Source organism: Anabrus simplex, chromosome 6, assembly GCF_040414725.1.
Source record: "Anabrus simplex isolate iqAnaSimp1 chromosome 6, ASM4041472v1, whole genome shotgun sequence".
NCBI lineage: Eukaryota > Metazoa > Arthropoda > Insecta > Orthoptera > Tettigoniidae > Anabrus > Anabrus simplex.
In genome coordinates, this window is record NC_090270.1 from 43,040,560 (window position 1) to 43,058,202 (window position 17,643).

The 17,643-nt window shown below is 42.4% G+C and overlaps 1 protein-coding gene across 11 annotated transcripts in view; it reads left to right on the top strand.

Annotated features, from left to right (window-relative positions):
• promL (prominin-like) overlaps positions 1-17,643 on the top strand; it is a 707,766-nt gene that overhangs the window by 494,722 nt on the left and 195,401 nt on the right. The window lies entirely within an intron of this gene.

Consider the following 17,643-nt stretch of genomic DNA (forward strand, 5'->3'; position numbering starts at 1 on the left):
AGTGTGGCGTCCGTGTTACGAGAGACAGCTGTGCTAAACTCAACACAATAACTGCAGCTAGATACAACCACTTGGTAATTAGTCTACTTACGTTAGAATTGTAAAAAACAATATTTTTCGACCCATACTCCAACTACATCACGATACCACCTTTCCCGTGCACACTGACATTCGGCTAAAATTATGTATCCATTTATTTTCTGGGGGGGGGGGGCCTGCGGGCCGCCTCGGGGCCGCCTCAGGGCCGCCTCAGGGCCGCCTATATTGCAGGCTCTAACATTACGCTACTGATTGTTGTGCTTATACGTCTGTGGAGCTAAGTAGTGCTTTTCGAGTGTAGTGGTGATGGTAATTATTGTTTTAGGAGAAAGTACAGCTGGACAACCATCCTCTATTAACACTAATCAGAGAGAAAAATTGTAGGGGTCCGACATTTCGAAAAATGAAGATGATTTGCTTTTCTATTGCAGACAAAATTATTGGCGGATCTGCACACTTGAACACATTTTCCTTTAACATTATCCACAAGTAGGCATCACGTGGTGTAAGATGGCAGACATGGAACGGGTTTATGAGAAGTCAGTACCACATGGCATGGTTCGTTCTGGAAAGTCGTCCTGCAGAATGATAATAGATTCTCCAGCTGAAATGGCTGGTTGCTCTGTCCTATTGATACCGCTGTCTTCATTGGAAGGCCCTTTGCACGACAGAACCTTGTCATATCCTGAAGAAATGGTCCGATCACCATGACTCTGTAGAGTTCTTGGGCGACTGTAAAAGCATTGTCTTCCTCATCCTCAGTGAAGTAGGGGTCTGGTGGTGATAGTGGTGATTATTGCTTTAAGACGAAGTACAACTGGGCAGCCAATCCTCTGTTAACACTAATCAGAAGGAAAATAGAAAAGGTTCGACTCTTCCAAGAATAAAGATATCGTCAAAAGGATGGTAAGGACCACGAAGGGCTGAACAATGAAAGATTCCCTGGTCCTCGTAACCCCAATGCTGTTGGGTTGGAAGAGAACACGAGTTGACCAAGAAAGGTCGGATAGGCAAGTTGAAAGCGAGGGCCCTGGTACTGAAAAACAATACCAGACTCAGGCGGGAAACCCGTGGTTTCTAACTCACGTGAATGTAGTCTACCGCCCCCACCCACAGGGTGTTCATAGGATCTATTATAACGTGTTCTGGGACGGAACACCAATACCGTCCATGCACTATGTAGCGGTTTGTGAGATACGCGAGTTTCAGTACCGGCGCATACCGTATATACAGTAGAACTTTGGTAATTCGATTTCGTCAATAAATAATTCGAACTTTTCTTGTGCCTCCTTGACATTCCTATTTAGTACAACATTAAACATTCGTGTTTAATAATAATATTATATTGTTTAATTGAGAGTAAAAAATTGCCATATTAGAACTTTCATATTTACACACACGCGCGCAGACACAAAAGATGTGTACCGGGCGAGTTGGCCGTGCGGTTAGTGGTGCGCGGCTGTGAGCTTGCATGCGAGAGATAGTGGGTTCGAACCCCACTATCGGCAGCCCTGAAAATGGTTTTCCGTGGTTTTCCATTTTCACACCAGGCAAATGCTGAGGCTGTACCTTAATTAAGGCCACGGCCGCTTCCTTACCACTCCTAGGCCTTTCCTGTCCCATCGTCGCCATAAGACCTATCTGTGTCGGTGCGACGTAAAGCAAGATGTAAAAAAAAAAAAAAAAAAAAAAAAAAAAGTGAAAGTATGATTGGACGCCTTCGAGTTGCTGACTTCGCAGATAGACCTTTCTTCGAGAGTGCCAAAATAAATAGGGCCTACTGTTCTAACGTTTTATAGAAAATGTATGAATTGCAAATTGGCCTGCGTACATTGTCCTAGTTTAAATAATAAGCAGGGTTTTTAGGTTTGGGAACAGCTCATTTATATAATCTGCATTGCCGTACCCATTATCCGATTTTCTTTCTGCAGCATATTGTTTAATTGAGAGTAAAAAATTGCCATATTAGAACTTTCATATTTACACACACGCGCGCAGACACAAAAGATGTGTACCGGGCGAGTTGGCCGTGCGGTTAGTGGTGCGCGGCTGTGAGCTTGCATGCGAGAGATAGTGGGTTCGAACCCCACTATCGGCAGCCCTGAAAATGGTTTTCCGTGGTTTTCCATTTTCACACCAGGCAAATGCTGAGGCTGTACCTTAATTAAGGCCACGGCCGCTTCCTTACCACTCCTAGGCCTTTCCTGTCCCATCGTCGCCATAAGACCTATCTGTGTCGGTGCGACGTAAAGCAAGATGTAAAAAAAAAAAAAAAAAAAAAGTGAAAGTATGATTGGACGCCTTCGAGTTGCTGACTTCGCAGATAGACCTTTCTTCGAGAGTGCCAAAATAAATAGGGCCTACTGTTCTAACGTTTTATAGAAAATGTATGAATTGCAAATTGGCCTGCGTACATTGTCCTAGTTTAAATAATAAGCAGGGTTTTTAGGTTTGGGAACAGCTCATTTATATAATCTGCATTGCCGTACCCATTATCCGATTTTCTTTCTGCAGCATTTGGAAAAGCCCACTGATATATTCCAAGAGCTCGCCAGGGAAATGTAAAACAGGCTAAATATGTTTATTACAGAAAAAGTAGGCCGCTTAAAAACCGGGTGGGCGATGAACCGTCTCTGGAAGGAAGGCTGTACCTCAGAGCACTTGTGTGTCATCCATTAGGCTTACATTACCTGCTTCAACACTCCGTTACTTAACTCATTCCGTTACTCGTAATGTGATGTGGAAATGAGAATGTCGTGTAATTAGCAGGATGCGCAAAGCAATTACAGAACCTCTTGCTGTGCTCAAGAAACAGGTGCACAAGAAAGTGTCACATCTACTCGTTTCCTTGCCAAGTACGCTGATGCAGTTCTCAACCTCTGCTTTTCACTCAGTCTCTAAGAACGAGTACCGACAGAAAATGTCAGGATGCCTTCTTTCTTCTTAGTAAAAGAATTCCAGTGGTACAACGAGCTCATTGGCAGCAAACAGTGTTGCATTGTAACGTGACTGTAGATATCGTATTCATAGTTACAGAACCTAAATCACAGGGACGTAAACTGCACATGCATTGACCGAGATTCGATTCGCGGTCCTCTTGGTTGAACCACTGGGCTATCACCCTCCTTTGAAAATCGAACCCTAGGCCTACGGGTAAGATGGCCTTGCAGGCAGAGGTGATCACCCACGGCATACTCTGCTTGTACGAGACGACTAAAGGAATCCCCCCAACAGCTCCTGACTTGACAGCGTGGATTGGTGACCATCGCTTACACATATGCATGCCTTCTCGCTTTCAACTTTCCTAGCCGACCTGCCTTGGTCAGCTCCTGTTCTCTTCTGCCCCCAACGTTATTAGGTTTGCGAAGTCTGGAAATAATTCCTATTCACGCCGTTCGTGGCCACTCCGTTTCTTTTACCGATGTCTTCGTTCTTCGAAGGTTCGGACTTTCTTCCTTTACTCTTCTGATTAAAATTTAAGAGGGAATGGTTGCCTAGATCCGGATCCTTGGCTGAATGGTCAGCGTACTGGCCTTCGGCTCAGAGGGTCCTGAGTTCGATTCTCGGTCGGGCCCAGGATTTTAACTGGGTATGGTTCATTCCTCTCCTCAGGGACTAGGCGTCTGTGTTCGTCTTAATACCCTTATCTTCACTTGCACACAACACGGCACACTAGCAACGACCACAGAAACACGCAACAGTAATATTTCCCTCCATATAGGGTTGGCGCCGGGAAGGGCATCCGACTGTTAAACTGGGCCAAATCCACTCGCTTGCCTGCCTGAATAAAAAGGCCAGGAAGAATAAAAGAAGATGGTTTGCCTAGCTTTACTTCTCCGGCTCCTTAGCTGAAGGGTCAGCATCGAGACCTTCGGCTTAGAAGGTTCCGAGTTCGATTCCCGGCCGGGTCGAGGACTTAAACCGCATCTGGTTAATTCCTCCAGCCGGGTAACTGGATGTTTGTCTTTGTTTCAATACATTCCCCTTCATCTGCACACAGTCCGCCTCCATAGCGTGACGGCTAGTGTTATTAGCTGCAGCCGTCGGGGACCCGGGTTCGATTCCCAGTACTGCCAGAAATTTAAGATTAACAGGAGCACTGGTATGTTGTTGAAATTACACAAGTAGCTCACCTCTATTGGGGATGTGCTTGGAAGGAGCTGCGTCTCCTCGGGACGAGGACACGAGTGTACTTTTATCTGCATACAGCACACCACATGCAATAGTGAATATATCCCACCGCATCAGGAAGGACATCCGCCGTAAAGCAGGGTCAAGTCCACACATGCGATCCTACCAGTGTTTGGAAAGAGCGGCGGAAGAAGGTTGTCTGGTTGTATTTCTCCTTAAAACCACCACCACCACCACCACCACCACCATATGTTACCCCTGCATCTCGAGGCTGGTGTATTGCTTAACCTTAACCACAATTTCCTATGTGAACTCTGAACTTGTTACCAGTTGAAGTACCTTCGCACATATTCGAGAATTACTTCAAGACGATCCCGGTGCAAATATCGAGGACCGCACACCAACGGTTAGCTTCCGTATCTCAAATTCAAATTAACATCTGCGCTTCGATATGCCCATTGTTCGTGTACGTAATGCAGTTCAATACCCTACTAAAGCCATTAATGTAGAGAAGTAGGCCAGTATTGTTCGTTAAGTTGTTTTACGATTCTATACACAATTAGCTTATACAGTGCACTTCAGATAGACGCGATCTCAGGAACCCCACCTTTAAGAGGCTCTCAGTATGGAAGGGTACACTGGTAACCACGGAGTTCCTAGCTGAGTCTGACATGGCTTCTACTTAACACTTTAACAGTCGCGCGGTTGACATGTCAGCCAAATTGGGTAATGCAGTGTCATTAAAGGTGGATTAAAGGTTGTGAAAATGTTACAGAATGATATTGTCGGTATTTTTAATGAGATCAACTTTATCAAACTAATATACACAGTATATTACTTTATCTGTATATATAAAATGGGAAAGTTAAACACAACGCAATTACTTCACACGCGTTATCACGGTTCAGTCGTTACGGAAAGATAGTGCGGTCTCCTCCTTGGTATAAACCAGTGTTGCCAACTTATATTTTCAAGATCCCCTAAATACTACTAAAAATCCGCTAAAATTCCGCCAAGAAATCCGATCTCAAACAATGAGCAATACAAATGAGGAATAAAAATGAGCAATAATAATAATAATAATAATAATAATAATAATAATAATAATAATAATAATAATAATAATAATAAATGTCTGCACTCACCTGATCTGTGAGTTCCCTGGGATTAACCTCCTGCCTGTGAGCTGGCGAGCTAAAACTTGTAGGCGTTTTAGTGAAAATGAACTACAACCTGTTTTCCAGTCATTGACCGGGTCAGGGATGTGATGAATGAAGCAGATATAGGCTATTAGTACGATGGGGTCGCCACTCCCAAAGTGATATAGGATGACTGATAAATACTATGAAATGAGAATGGAGAGTGTTGCTGGAATGAAAGATGACAGGGAAAACCGGAGTACCCGGAGAAAAACCTGTCCCGCCTCCGCTTTGTCCAGCACAAATCTCACATGGAGTGACCGGGATTTGAACCACGGTATCCAGCGGTGAGAGGCCGACGCGCTGCCGTCTGAGCCACGGAGGCTCTTAGGCGTTTTAGTGCCGGGTGCAAAATAGGTGAATCTCCTACCTCAAGGGCCACACACAGAAGAGGCCAGTTCACGGTCTTCCTTCATAGCATAAATATAAATGCTACATCCTCACAGTTTCATTCCTCAACTAAGAGATAAGTAATCTTTCCCCACGCATTACAAATTTGATACCATGATCTCATTACATCAAATCCAAATAACATGTTTTCCTCATGTGACTGCTAGCTCCTGACAAGAAATACGGAATGGCTCGGAGACAGACTGGAGTACAAATTTTAAAAAATCGCAAAATGGATAAAACGCTAAATTCCGCTGTAATAAATCTAGACTTCCGCCAAAAAATCCAGTCCCTCTAAATGATATATTTCTCCGCCGACAGTCTTTTAATTCCGTCAAATTTAGCGGAAACTCTGCTAAGTTGGCAACACTGCTAGTAACACACACACACACACACACACACACACACACACACACACACACACACACACACACACACACACACCCATCACTTCGCAGCTCATTAATAAAAGTATATTTCAGTTCTCTCTATAACAGCGTAGTAATGTTGAAAACATTGTCCGACTCCTCGGCTGGAAGGTCAACGTTTGAGGCCTTCGGTTCAGAGGGTAGCGGGTTCGATTCACGGGTGGGTCAGGGATTTTAGTCTCATTAATTAATTCTTCTGGCTCGGAGACTGGGCGTTTGTATCTGTCCAAACACTTCATATTCACACAACACACCACGCTATCAACCACCACAGAAATACGTAATGGTGGATTGCATTGTAGAGATTGGCAACGGGCCGGGAGTCTTATCGTAAGCTAAGCACGAGTTCTTCATACGCATGCGAGAGCTTCATGCTTCACTGTGGAAAACTCCGGAATGGTTATGCGACTCTGTGCTGCCGATACATTCATAGAGTTAGTATAATAATACACTAGAGGTAGTACTGGCGCTGCAGTCGCGTGCGAAGTTCAACGAGAGCGCTGTTTGCCAAAAGCACTGTCACTACTGGAGTTTCCCGATAAATTGAATATATCTTCTCTGAAGGAAAATGCCAGTCTCCTGTGCAGCTTATGACTGCATAGTGAGGTTCATAAAGGGCAATGGCGTATCATTTCACAGGTATATTTCCTCGAAATTTATTTCCGTGCGTATAAAATAATACTTTGCGTGACACTTATTGACATGTGAATTGTCCTACTTGGGCTGATTCACCTGTCGGCGTGAATGAGGTTCTTTGGATCGTTCCTTGAAGACTGAAATTAATGTTTTAGGAAATATAAGGGGTGACATTTTCCTTTCACTGAATGGCCATGCCGTTGAAAGCGAATATCCAGAAAAATCATGTACATGATACCGAGCGAGTGGCTGCAGGCATTAGGTCACGTAGCTGCCAGCTTGCATTCAGGAAATAGTATGTTTGAACCCTACTGTCGGCAGCCCTGAAGATGATTTCCAATTTTTATATCAGGGAAATGCTGGGGCTGTACCTTAATTAAGGCCACAGTCGTTTCCTTCCCACTCCTCGCCCTTTCCCGTCCCATAGTCACCGTAAAACCTGTGTTTGTCGGTGCGACGTAAAGCAGATTGGTAATTAAAAAAAAAAAAAAAAAAAAATGCATGATAGCCTGGAATTGTGCTCCGTTTTTCACTTTCTGTGAGTATTTATAGTATTAAAAGCTATTGAATATATTTTCTGGATATACAGTTTGTTGTTTTCCCTTCGTACAATACGTGTAGCTGTTCCCATTCATACCTTACCAGACTTCAAAATTCAGAGCCTAGATGTGCAACACCGTGTGAACATGAGTCCTTTACTTTCGTCAATATTATTCCCTTGAATGTTATATAGGACTATATACAAGCATAATATATTATTGACCGAGCAAGTTGGCCGTGCGGTTGGGGCCACGGAGCTGTAGGCTTGCTTTCGGGAGATAGTGGGTTCGAATCCCACTGTCGGCAGCCCTGAAGATGGTTTTCCGTGGTTTCCGATTTTCACCAGGCAAGTGCTGGGGCTGTACCTTAATTAAGCCCACGGGTGTTTCCTTCCCACTCCTAGTCCTTTTCTATCCCATCGTCGCCATATGGCCTATCTGTGTCGGTACGACGTAAGGCCACTAGAAAGAAAAAAGCAAATTGTAAAAATAATTTTAAGTATATTTTCGGTTCCCTTCAATCATATCATTTACCACTCTCACTTTCCATTAACGGAAATCATTTTACAAGTTAAAATCATAAAGCAAATCATTACATTTGAGGGAAAGCTAAATAAAAACTCTATAATAGGCTGAAACCACAACCGAGTGTCATATTTCCACTTGTAATTGCATTTAGAAAACATGGACAATAATAATAATAATAATAATAATAATAATAATGGTGGTGGTTTTACGTCCCACTAACTACTTACGCGGTTTTCGAAGACGCTGAGGCGTCGGAATTTTTTCCCACGGGAGTTCTTTCATGTGCCGGTTAATCTATCTACAAGAGGCTGACATATTTGAGCACCTTCAATTGTAACTGGACTGAGCCAGGCTAGAACCTGCCAACTTGGGCTTAGAAAGCCAGCGTCTAAACCGGCGATGACAATATTTTGTCTACTTTACCCCCAAATCTCGCCAACGCTTTTAGGCCTGAAAACTCGCTCATCCTCTTCGTACGAGAGAAGACATTTTCGGTCGTTGGGCAGAATGGTAGCAAAGTCCTGGTCATTTACACAAAAGATAGCGAAATACACGTGCCCTCCTTCTAAACCTATGTTGTTAGAAGACTTCATATGAACAGTAGATTGATTGTGTTACTTAACTGCACCTGAACACCGTCCTCTTTTATCACACATTTCTCCTGTATTTATGCTTCTAGGGCTTTCTTTCTTACCGGAGAAAAGCATCGTAAGTATACTGTAGTATCTGAGAATATTTACAGGTAAAAATTTTAAAGCTTATCTATATCCGCACAGTTTTAAAAGTCCCCTATTTTTATTGATAAGTAGGCTACAGCGGAGTGAGCTTTTTGCCAAACAGCCGCGATTTCAGCATGCTCCGCTCGCTGCAGTGATTCTCTCGTAAACGGTGGCGCCAGTGCTACATTTCCTATTTTTCATTTGATTCTTCTTTGTCAGCAGAAGTTGTTGAAACCGGTTGAAACGTTCGTAGGTAACAGAAGCCTATTGTCAGGTAGGTGGAGTTAACATTGACCGACAAACCAGCAGCGTTTCTGTGGCCAACTTTCTGTCATTTAAAAATGTTGTCGTCTGAGAAGAAAGATGACGTTTATTTTCATATCAGAAGAGATATTTCAGATGGTAACTGTTAAATCACGAAATATGATATAAAATAATTAGAAAACTATAACCATATTATTGTAAATCGTACCTTAATAGTAATTTTCAGAAAAGGAGACATAAGAACCGTCAGAGAAGAGAGAGAGAGAGAGAGAGAGAGAGAGAGAGAGAGAGAGAGAGAGAGAGAGAGAGAGAGAGAGAGAGAGAGAGAGAGAGAGAGAGAGAGAGAGAGAGAGAGAGAGATAGAGAGAGAGAGAGAGAGAGAGAGAGAGAGAGAGAGAGAGAGAGAGAGAGAGGAGAGAGAGAGAGAGAGAGAGAGAGAGAGAGAGAGAGAGAGAGAGAGAGAGAGAGAGAGAGAGAGAGAGAGAGAGAGAGAGAGAGAGAGAGAGAGAGAGAGAGAGAGAGAGAGAGAGAGAGAGAGAGAGAGAGAGAGAGAGAGGAAAAAAGTCTAATTGACCCTGACACTTAGACGAGTGGTTTCCGGCTTCTGTTGGAAGCGATGAAGTTAGCAGATATATTTATGCAGCCATTGACGTTAATATTGAGAAAAAATAAGTAAATAAATAAAAATTCATGAACATACATACAAGTGTGTTTTAATTAAGGTACAGCCCTAGTATTTGCCTGGTATGAAAATGGGAAACCACGGAAAACCATCTTCAGGACTGCCGAGAGTGGGGTTACAGTAGTCACGTCCTAGTTCGCGAACATAGGCAACGGCTGAGTTGACTAGTAAGTGGTCCTGAGAGTCAGGATACCAGTTGCTCTTGAATGGGAGTGGGCATCTCGTACATATTCCGAGTCATGGCTCCTTGTGCTCTGTATAATCCACCGGAGAGATTCTCACCGGGACTATGTGTAAGTAGGGTAGCATCCTGCTTCGCAGAATTTTTACCGAATACGCTCAGAACGTTTCAAGCAAGCCTCGGATCTATGGGAATAACGGAGTCCCACTTGCATTTGACGCGAGGGACTCCTTGGAAACAACTTTGCGAACCAACGAAATGGAATTCAATGGGAAGCTATCAATAACCTGTATGTCAAGGACCGGCAGCCAAAGAATTATCCCAGTTGTACTTCCTCTTAAAACAATCACCACGCCCACTAACTACTTACGCGGTTTTCGAAGACGCTGCGGTGTCGGAATTTTTCCCCACGGGAGTTCTTTCATGTGCCGGTTAATCTATCTACAAGAGGCTGACATATTTGACATATTTTCCGTTAGATACGTTTTTGGCTTACTAGAGACATTTTATTAAGCAATCGTAATCAGATTGGGTAGTGATTATTTTCTCTTGTGACGTTCATTTTTAAATGTATCAGCTGTGGTGCGGTATGGGTCAGAATTAAACTCTTCTAGTTGTTTTGAGTGGTTCTCATCTTCGGAGAAATTAAAAAAAATGTTCGGTGCTTTGGCTGAATGGTCAGCATACTGTCCTTCAGTTCTGAGGACCCGGGTTCGGAATTTTAATCGCGTCTGGTTAATTCCTCTTGCTCGGAGGCTGGGTGTATGTGTTCGTCTTAAATACACATCTTCAAATACATACAACATATCACACGACAAGCCACCATAGCGAATGCATCCCTCTACATAAGGGTTGGCGTCAGGGAGGGTACCCAGCCGTAAAACTAAACCAAGTATACTCAAAGTGTCGACCCTCGGTAATTCGGAAAAGGCAGCAGAAGAAGAAAAAGAAGCGAATAAATTATTATTATTATTATTATTATTATTATTATTATTATTATTATTATTATTATTATTATCATCATCATCATCTACATATTAAAAGAGTTTAATAAAAACAGCTTTGGCAGATCCGTCCGTCCGTTCTACTGGACCAATCTGCTTCATTTATGTTTTATTCCTTCCGAAATTACCTGCCGGGGAAACATAAGACATTGATAGAACTCTTTAAGTTCAGCCAACTTAGACTAATAATCGAATCAAATCATTAAACAAATCATTAAATGATGCTCCAATAATATTGCAGGTGAAGGCTTGCCCTAACCGTTGTACTTAACAGGTTGCTAAGCGACAAACACTTTCATTATATTCTGATATGTTGTATATTTTTTTTTCGTGTAGCTATTTCTAGCCGGGTGCAGCCATTGAAAGGCAGACCCTCCGATGAGGGTGGGCGACGTCTGTCATGTGCAGGTAACTGCATGTTATTGTGGTGGAGGATAGTGTTATGCGTGGTGTGTGAGTTGCAGGGATGTCGGGGACAGTACAAACACCCAGCTCCCGAGCCATTGGAATTAACCTATGAAGGTTAAAATCCCCGACCCGGCCGGGAATCGAACCCGGGACCCTCTGAACAGAAGGCCATCACGCTGACATTCAGCCACCGAGTCGGATGTGTGATTTTCATCCTTAGTGATGTCATTGCATGCAGCCATGTTTGATTACTACCTGTGAAGCCAGAGTATACACTTTCCCTGATAATGGAAGAATACTTTTCTCTGCTGGATGCTCTTTGGTTCTCCGACCTTCCCCAGCTTCTGATTATACTCAACAGTTGGCAGAACGTTGTCCGTCTCTGTGGTGTAGTGGTTAGTGTGATTAGCTGCCACCAAGGTCTGTCTAGGGAGGTCTGGTCACGCTACCACAATCCTTTGCGGTGGCGGCCATATTGGGTCTCAAATATCGTTGTTATGTGGGCGTTCACGATGTAATGATGTGAGTTATTCCTTGTATTTTGAAAGAAAATGGGATACTGTGCCGCTCCAAATTTGTCAAAATAAGACAACTGACGGAATTAGAGTGTTTCGCTTCCCGAAAGTTAAGCAAAGGAGAGCTCAGTGGATACAAAACTGCAGGCATGACAAATGGTAATCTACAGATAATTCCGTCTTGTGCGCGGTTTTGTGAACTTATACACTCGTATTATTCCTGAATAATACAGTAATATGTTTGTATGAACGATGTTTTACATTTATAGGTCTTATTATGCATTTTCTTCTAGCGTAATTTTGAAGAATCGCTATTTGAACTAAAGGGGGCAGATGGACGGAAACTACTCAAGTGGAATTCCATCCCAACAATTTTCAACGTCCCTAATCCACCCAAGTCTTTGACATATGATAGGAAACCTCCCAAAAAAAGGGAACTGTCTTTCAAAACAAGCAAGGAAAGTAACAGGAAATGTGTAATAGTAGTATTGTTTATGAAAATTTCCTTTTCATGCGTCCGGCTCCATGGCTAAATGATTAGCGTGCTTGCCTTTTGGTCATAGCGGCCCCGGGTTCGATTCCCGACAAGGTCAGGAATTTTAACCGTAATTGGTTAATTTCGCTGGCCTATCTCTTCAAACCAACAATTTGTGTCCAGCTTGTCATCATTACAACAATAATTGTTAATAGCAGTCTTTTACGGTACTGTAGTTATTATTTACAGCTATATTTCATTCACCTTAAATGCTCTATGGACCGGGCGAGTTGGCCGTGCGCGTAGAGGCACGCGGCTGTGAGCTTGCATCCGGGAGATCGTGGGTTCGAGCCCCACTGTCGGCAGCCCTGAAAATGGTTTTCCGTGGTTTTCCATTTTCACACCAGGCAAATGCTGGGGCTGTACCTTAATTAAGGCCACGGCCGCTTCCTTCCATCTCCTAGGCCTTTCCCATCCCATCGTCGCCATAAGACCTATCTGTGTCGGTGCGACGTAAAACAAGTAGCAAAAAAAAAAAAAAATAAAAAAAAATGCTCTATGGCGTACATTATCTGGCTGTACAAATACTTAAAGATCACAACACTCGCACTAACCAACTACTGTAATTTAACGTACCGTAGCCTAACATAATATTCTAATGTAATCCCTAAAATAGCTTAACCTAGGTTAACTCAACTTAATAGTGACTGAATTTCTATTTCTTAAGGAATCGTGTCTACCAATGGCTGTAATTTTCTTAACCACTATTATTTTTATTATTATTATTATTATTATTATTATTATTATTATTATTATTATTATTATATGCATGAACGTTAGGACTCAGTTGAGAGCCCCGTGGTCGCCAACCCACGCTCCCTAGTTAGGAGCTCCTGACGCCCCTTTCAGTCACCTCTTATGATGGGCAGGGGATACCGTGGGTGTTATTCTATTGCCCCCGCCCACAGGGGGAAATCAATCTGGGTTGTGACTACGAGGCCCTTAGCTGAGTCTTGAAATTGCTTTCACTTGTGTTTGGCTCTCACCTATTCTATCCCATCCGACTTCCCCTGGTCAACACTTGTTCTTTTCCGACCGCGACGGCATTAACGCATTCGAGGCCTAGGAAGTTTTTCATTTCCACGCACTTTGTGGCCTTCATCTTTCTTTTGCCGATACCTTCATTTTTCGAAGTGTTGGACCCCTTCCATTTGTTTTCTTATGTTTAGTGTTTATAGACGATGGTTGCCCAGTTGTACTTCCTCTTAAAACAACAATCACCACCACCTCTTGGTACTATATAAGCTGCATGGGTTATCAATAAACTAGTTAAGAGTAGCTAAGAACGTCACTCTTGTTGCACATGTGCAGATTATTTTTGCATTAGAACCCAAAGAAATACCACATATATGGATAACAACAGTTACCGTACATCATTTAATGCACTCAACTCAAGAGGCATTCGGTGTTCGTCAATATACTGGGGTAACCCCTTAGAAACGCAGTATCGGTAATTACTTTCTTTATAAAGAAAACGCTGAAGGTAATTTATTACAACTGTCTCTTAGTACTTTAAGTATAGTACTTCAAGTTCAGTATTTCATGTACCGTTAATAAAAATAATAATGACACAGGTACTGTACAGATTTCGATGTTTCTGTCAATAAGATTACGTATTTGACAAATAATATTAATAGGAAACACAGTAAGACCAAGTTGTAAGGAAGTAAAAGAGGACATGAGCTTTCCTGTTGATTCTTGTTTCTTAAAAAAAAAAAAAATAATCAGGCTCTGCTAATTATCTTCCTATTCAAATAGCTGTGAATGTATTAATATCATTTAAGTGTTATACAGTTATATATACATGAACAGTACATGCCCAGTTAAATTATTTACGAAAAATAGTTGATGTTCTGTTTTTATTTCAATGTACGGCACCGAAATCCTCTAAATTCAAATGCACTTGCCTTTGGTTACGCTCGCTTAAAGACCCAATATGGCGGCTCCATAAGAAGCATTCGTGACTTGACCTCCCTAGACAGACCTTGGCTGCCACCCCCGGAGGCCTGGGTTCGATTCCCGGCTCTGCCACGAAATTTGAAAAGTGGTACGAGGGCTGGAACGGGGTCCACTCAGCCTCGGGAGGTCAACTGAGTAGAGGCGGGTTCGATTCCCATCTCAGCCATCCTGGAAGTGGTTTTCCGTGGTTTCCCACTTCTCCTCCAGGCAAATATCTAATTCAAGGCCACGGCCGCTTCCTTCCCTCTTCCTTGTCTATCCCTTCCAATATTCCCATCTCTCCACAAGGCCCCTGTTCAGCATAGCAGGTGACGCCGCCTGGGCGAGGTACTGGTCATCCTCCCCAGTTGTATTCCCCGACCCAGAGTCTGAAGCTCCAAGACACTGCCCTTGAGGCGGTAGAGGTGGGATCCCTCGCCGAGTCCGAGGAAAACAAAGCCGACCCTAGAGGATAACCAGATTAATAATAATAATAATAATAATAATAATAATAATAATAATAATAATAATAATAATAATAAGAATATGGCAGAACGTTCCTAATAACTTACTTGCTGCCAGGAGGAAACAGGCTACGTACGTACAGACGGGAAGGTATCAAGTTGACTAGCCTTCTGTATGACCATTAATAAAGCGCAGGGGCAAACTCTTGAAAAAGTTAACTTACCCGAACCAGTATTCATCCGCGGCACTATAAAGTTGCACTATCTTGGGCAAGATCGTTTGAAAATGTTAAGATCCAGATACGGCTGAGTGGTCGAAGCACGGGGAATATTGTATAGAAAGAAGTGTTATAAACTACATTACCGATATTAAATGTTCATAAAACTATTGAAAAGGGCAGGCAAAACAATATGACTGCGACAGGCGTATCAAGACGAGTTACCTGACCTATTTATAAGGAATGCTGCGGAGCAGCGCGGGTCCACTAATTATTATTATTATTATTATTATTATTATTATTATTATTATTATTATTATTATTATTATTATTATTATTATTTCTACCAGTCGGCAGCTCTATTAGCTGCCAGTCAGATAATTTATGGCTAAGCTTGAATTCATTTTGTCGGCTCAACACCAAGTGTGTCACCATATGTGTTTTTCATGGCGACACCATCCAACATGAAGTGCCGAACACACTTTTTCCACTCTCTGCCGGCTTTGAACCCGCGATCTTGGTATGTGGATATCAGCACAGTGGGACCTCCCAGAGAAATCAAAATGCACTCGTTTTTAATAGGTGGTTTTGAGAAGAAAGAGGCGAAACCAGTTAAGTAAACCAGGCTCTTCCAGTATTTTAAAAGTGGAAATGCGATGTTAGTCATGTGAAAGTCGAAGGGAATCTTGAGCGATCGATCTGCCATTAAACTTCATTCCGATCAATCTATCTTCGCTCTCCTATAAATAACGGGTTTGTCGATGCTATTAGCATAGCATTTCGTGTTTTAGAACACTGCGCGCGGAGAAACGTTAATTCTTGGTACTGACCGATATCTGCTCCTTGATGTAGGCTACTACTGATCGGTCTGAGAAAGAAAAAGACAAGGGCGGAGCTTTTTTTTAATAATAAGCCTTTATTATCAGCTTCGTATATTGGTTTGTGGCACTGAAAATGCGTGTTGTGGTGGTATTAGTAGTCATGTGCGTTTAGCTGTAATTACAAAGGCCTGCATAGGAAAATAATCTGAAAAGTAAAAGACGATTTTTAAAGATTTTTATGAGTTAAATTCTATTAAAACTTACTAATTTCACCACCCACCACCCCGATTGAGTGGTTTCAACGGTTAAGGCGGTGGCAGGTTCGGTCTTGGCTCGGTCCAGTGATATTTGAAGGTTCTCAGATACGTCAGCCTCCTTGTCGGTAATTTACTGGTACGTGAAAGAACTCTTGCGGGACAACATTCTAGCTCCTCCGCGTCTCTGAAAACGGCAAAAATATTTAGTGAGCCGGAAAATCAATAACGCTATTGTTCTCCATCACCACCATTTCTTTGCAAACTAATACAGTGTTCTCAGTTATCGAGCTATATGGCTGCGCAGTTCGGTAGGTTGCATTCGGGAGGTGGTGAGTTCGAATCACACCGTCGGCAGCTCTAAAAAATGTTTTCCATGGTTTCCCATTTTCACATCAAGTAAATGCTGAGGTTGTACCTTAGTTAAGGCCACGGTCGCTTCCTTCGCAGTCCTGTGTTCTGTCCTAGGTGGTGATCATTGTTTTAAGAGGAAGTGCAACTATTTAGGCAACCATCCTCTATATAACACAAATCAGAAAGAAAATGTGGAAGGGATCCGACCCTTCGAACGGCCAAAGGAAGACAAGGGCCATGAAGGGCGTGAAAATGAAAGACTCTCTAGCCCTCGGTACCTAATACCGCCGCGGTCGGAAAAGAAGAATAGTTTACCAAGGGAGGTCAGACAGGATAGATGAAAGAGAGGAATCTGGCACGAATAAGTGGAAGCAGTGCCAGGATTCAGGTCAGGGCCCCGTGGTCGCCAACCCAAGCTCCAACATTTCTGCGACCCTTGTGTCCGTTTTAGTCGCCTCTTACGACAGGCAGGGGATACCGTGGGTGTTATTCTAACGCCCCCAACCACAGGGGGATGTTCTGTCCTATCCCATCATTGTCGTAAGACCTGTGGGAGTGGTGTGACGTACAACCATCAGAAAAAATGTGTAATTGTAATGTCTACAGAAACTCTGAATACTATAAACGAAGCAGTATGTTAATTATTTCATTAGTTTATTGTTATTTTTCCGTGTTCGTTTCATTTTCTCGTCACTATTTTTTTGTTTTCTTAATTTAAAATTTTAAATTTAATTGTATTGTAACTGCACCGCCTTTTATCTTGTCTTTTTTTTTTTTTTTCACCGAGACTGTGGCGCAATATACTGTACGTGATCAAATCCAAGAATTACAGTAAAATATCTTCCTATTTTTGATTCCTAAAAGTTGGCAGGTATGCTGTGGAGCGGAGTTCAACCAGTCGGAGACGATTTGTAATAAAACAGTACGGTAAAGTGTAATTACGTTATAGTCTGTAATAATGAAAGGAAGTGTTTGTGTGTGCGCGATGCCCAGCCAAATCTATGGCACGCAGAAATCTGAAATTTTGAACATAGGTGTATTGTTCAATGACTATTTTTACAGGTAAGGGCCTGTTTTCATTAATTATGTATATATTTTAATCGTTTTAATCATTTATTTATTTATTTATTATTTAACCGATATTCATTTCATTCACTCAAATGTTAGAGAATACGAGGATTTCACTATACCAGCAATAAAACGTGAATAGTATTTTCTTTCAAGAAACTCAGTCTTATATTTTATTACGAGGAAGCATACGATACATACGTCAGATAAGCAAGGAATAGTAAACCGAACGAGCTGGCTCTGCGGTTAGGGGCGCGCATCTGTGAGCTTGAATTCGGGAAATCGTGGGTTCGAACTCCATTGCTGGCAGCCATGAAGATGGTTTTGC